Source organism: Arachis ipaensis, chromosome B04, assembly GCF_000816755.2.
Source record: "Arachis ipaensis cultivar K30076 chromosome B04, Araip1.1, whole genome shotgun sequence".
In the NCBI taxonomy this organism is placed as follows: Eukaryota; Viridiplantae; Streptophyta; class Magnoliopsida; order Fabales; family Fabaceae; genus Arachis; species Arachis ipaensis.
In genome coordinates, this window is record NC_029788.2 from 2,519,057 (window position 1) to 2,523,106 (window position 4,050).

At 28.9% G+C, this 4,050-nt stretch overlaps 1 long non-coding RNA gene across 1 annotated transcript in view; it reads right to left on the minus strand.

Moving 5' to 3' along the window:
* Positions 1,615-4,050, minus strand: part of LOC110270840 — a 25,182-nt gene continuing 22,746 nt past the window's right edge. Inside the window, exon 4 of the long non-coding RNA XR_002360481.1 lies at positions 1,615-1,939. This is a non-coding gene — a long non-coding RNA (uncharacterized LOC110270840). The remainder of the gene's footprint in view (positions 1,940-4,050) is intronic.

The following is a 4,050-nucleotide window of genomic DNA, read 5'->3' on the forward strand; positions in this document are numbered from 1 at the left end:
ACAATCTTAATTATTTAATATTTATATTTATTTTTTACATATAATTTTAATATAGGACATAAATAAAAAATTTATAATTTATTGATATAAAATTATAGATTATGTATCTATGTTTCTCTTATTTGAGCCAGCTCGTGAGCTTTTGGTGAGCCGAGCTTGAGCTTAAGAAATAAGCTCGATTGTTAATGAGTCGAGTCGTGAGCCAAGCTCAATTTTCGTGAGTCGAGCTTGAGCTTGGTCTAGCTCGGCTCAGCTCGACTCACTTCCAGCCCTACTAACGAAGCACGTGCTGTCCAACTGCCTACTGCATCTGTTCAAATAGCCGTCACATATATAAATTCTTATAGAGAAAGTATGGAAAATATGAGAGCCAATGAATTTAACATATAACGTGTATAATAGAAATAAAATTAAAATTAATATTAAATAATAAGAATAAGAATTTACAACAGTTACCTAAAAACAGTCTCTCTCTTTTCGATTTAATATAACTTTCTTCTCATCCAATTTCTTCCTATTTTACCGGTGCCGCGCTGCTAAGCTGCTGTCGCCCATAGTTCTACCGTCGTCCATAACAATTAAACGCATTCACAATACGGACGATTGCTCCTACTCTCATCATATGCTTTCAATTTCTGGTGTCCCTCTTGCTGCCGTAGTCTCACCTACGCGTTGAAACTCCTCCTGGCCGATCGTGCCGCCAACGCTGCTGCAGACTCCAGCCAACGCCGTCAAAAGTTCAACGACGCCGCTGTTTGAATTAACCGCGTGAGTATGGTAGATGTAACGCACGCGTACTAGAAAGTAATATCAAATCAAACACTCAATTGCTTACTTTTGATTCTCACTTATGTCTTTTCATCTGTTCAAGCTTTTTGTTTTTCTTTTTTTTTTTCTCTAATTTTATGGTTACATCAAATCATAAGACTCATGTGTCAAATTATACATTTTTTTTAATAAAAATTAAATTGTTGGATGATCATAGTTGTTTATTTTGTTTATTCATCATCTTCTTCTTCTTCTATTTTAATGGTTAATTTAAGATGTTCATTTTAGTAGGTATGCGGATAGTTATTTTAATTTTTATGCAGATGATTATTTTGATTGGATTGAGTTTAGTTATATATAATTGAAATATATTAGATGTTCAATTCATTAGGTATGTGGATGATTATTTTTATCCTTAAGTGGATGGTTATTTTTACTAAGGGTGAGTGACGTGTGGCAAGCCAAGCAGCGGTGAAGTGTGATGATTATTGATGAAGATTGGGTGACTGCCGGTTGAAAAAGAAGAAAGTATTGGAGTGAAATGTTTTAGTAAATTTAGATTTTAGATGGTTATTTTTTTGAAATAACTAACTGAATTTTTTAAAAATTTGAAATTTGATGTGAAATAACTGGATGAAAGTTTTTGAATTTAGGTAATATGTGAAGTGATTTTTATTATTTATCTCTATTGGGCTAAATAACCAGTCCATGGTACACATTGTTAAGATTTCTCATTGTCTTCCTAGCGGTATTCAATCTTATATTCCCCTAATCACAATTCTAAGATAGCATGCTAAAAGTTGCTATGTATGATACAATAAAAGAAATAGAGAAAAGGATAAATAGGTCACTGACCTTTTGATCCGTAGACATTTAAGTCCTTCAGGATTTGAAAATATATTTAAATCTCTGACATTTTCAAAACCTAGACATATTGATCCCTCATGTTCACTTGGGTCTGTCAGACTCAACGAAAAAATTAAACGTGACTCCCGTTGTACTGACTTGGTTAATACGGATGCACACGTGAAAGAGTTTTTAAAATTAAACAAATTAGACTCAGAAATTGATATGTCCAGATTTTGAAAAGGTCAGGGACTTAAATGTATTTTTAAATCATCGGGACTTAAATATCCGCGAATCAAAAAGTCAGGGATCGATTTATTCTTTTCTCATAACACACATAGATTATTTAAGTGTGTCCAAACGTGTGGTGCTTTATAGTCTCTACTATTTAAAGTTTGAGCGGAAAGCATTCATGGCCAAACGCCACAACTGATAATTGCGTTTGTTTTTTAGAATAGGACAAGATAAGCTATTGAGAACAAGATACAAAAGATATCGACCAAAAAATTGTGTTATTGTATTCTGTTTAGTAATAATTAGAACAAATTATGAAAATTCAATTTATTTTTATAAAAAAAATGAGAAAAAAAATAAAAAAAATATAATTAAAAAAAATTAATAAAAATAATAAAAAAAACATAAGTTGTATTATTATTACTGTCTTTGTATTTTTCTTGTGAGTCTATAGACATAATATTTCTATTCAATATCTTATTTATCAAATATAATTTTGTATTTCTATACCTTTATCTAAACAAACAACGTCAATAATTTTCTAGTTAGAACATTCCACACCATTTAAACATGTAACAAAATAATAATTTAAACATGTAATAAAACATTTAACATGTAACAAAACATTTAAACATGTAACATGTCTACATCGTTGAAGAGCTGCTGGCTTTTATATGGCACCGGATTCGATGGTTCCAAAATGTTTGGATCATTAAATAGTTTCATAATAAAATATATTTTTTAAGTTTTTTAATAACTGTTAAATAGTTTATTTATAATTTTAATTTTAAATTAATCCCATATATTTTATTTAATTATAAAAATTATTTTTTATTTTATAAATTATTATTTTATCATTTATCTATTATGTTTATTATTAATAAAAAACAAAAACAATAACTAATTAGATCTTCCATTGATCGTAATAACTTTTTGGCAATTCCAATCGATTAAAAATTTATCTTTCATCCATTACATCCGTCGAGGATTTTGAAACCGTGTTTCTTAGAAAATCAATCGATTGGATTAACAAAATAATCGATTGATTTCAAATTTTTCATAACTCAATCGATTTATAAACCACTAGTCACGGCGCGATTCAAAATTTATAAAAACGATATGAAAATTGAGAACGGCGCGATTCAAAATTCAATCGATTGGATTATCCTACTAATCGATTGAATGCGGAAAAAAACTTATTTTACGTCACATTTCAATCGATTGAATTGGAATATACCATTAGTCACGTACAAAATTCAATCGATTGTATTGTCATACCAATCGATTAAACCTTCATATATCATTTTAATAGCGGCTTTCAATCGATTGGGTAATATAAACAATCGATTGAATTATAAAAAACCCATATTCTAGTCGTCGTTCAATCGATTGGGTAATATGACCAATCGATTGATTTTTGCGAAAATCATACGGCCTTGCAACTTTCAATCGATTGTTTTGTGGTAACCTGAAGTCCAATCGATTGAGTTATGGGAAACCTAAAATTCAATTGATTGTTTTGTTAATTCAATCGATTGATTTTTTAAGAAATACGATTTCAAAATCCTCGACGGATGTAATGGATTAAAGATAAACTTTTAATCATTGGGATGGCCAAAAAATTATTACGATCAATGAAAAATCTAATTCGTTATTGTTTTTTTTTTATTATTAATAAACATAATAGATGAATGATAAAATAATAATTTATAAAATAAAAATTAATTTTTATAATTAAATAAAATATATGAGATTAATTTGTAATTAAAATTAGAAATAAACTATTTAGCCGTTATTGAAAAATTTTAAAAACATATTTTATTATAGACCATTTAATAATTCAAACGTTATGAAATCATCGAATCATTTGCCTTTTGCGGGTGTTGAACGTGTGTTCTGACTTCTGCGGATGCAAAGGTTGCATTCACCGCCGTCCCTATTAGCTTGCTCTTCAAATGTTTCTTGGTTGTTCCTAGATCTATTTTCTCTTTCTTGGGTGGAATGGTTTTGGCGAAAGATTGGGGATAAGATTATTGAGGGTGAGACGAGATTAAATTTTTGGATTGATTAGGTTAGGTTTTAGTTAATTAGGAGGAATAATTTAAAAATTTTAGATAACTTTTTAATATTTAAGTAATTTTGTTAATTGAAATTCATATTTTATAAGTACAATGTTAAATTTTTTTTTTAAATAGATAACAT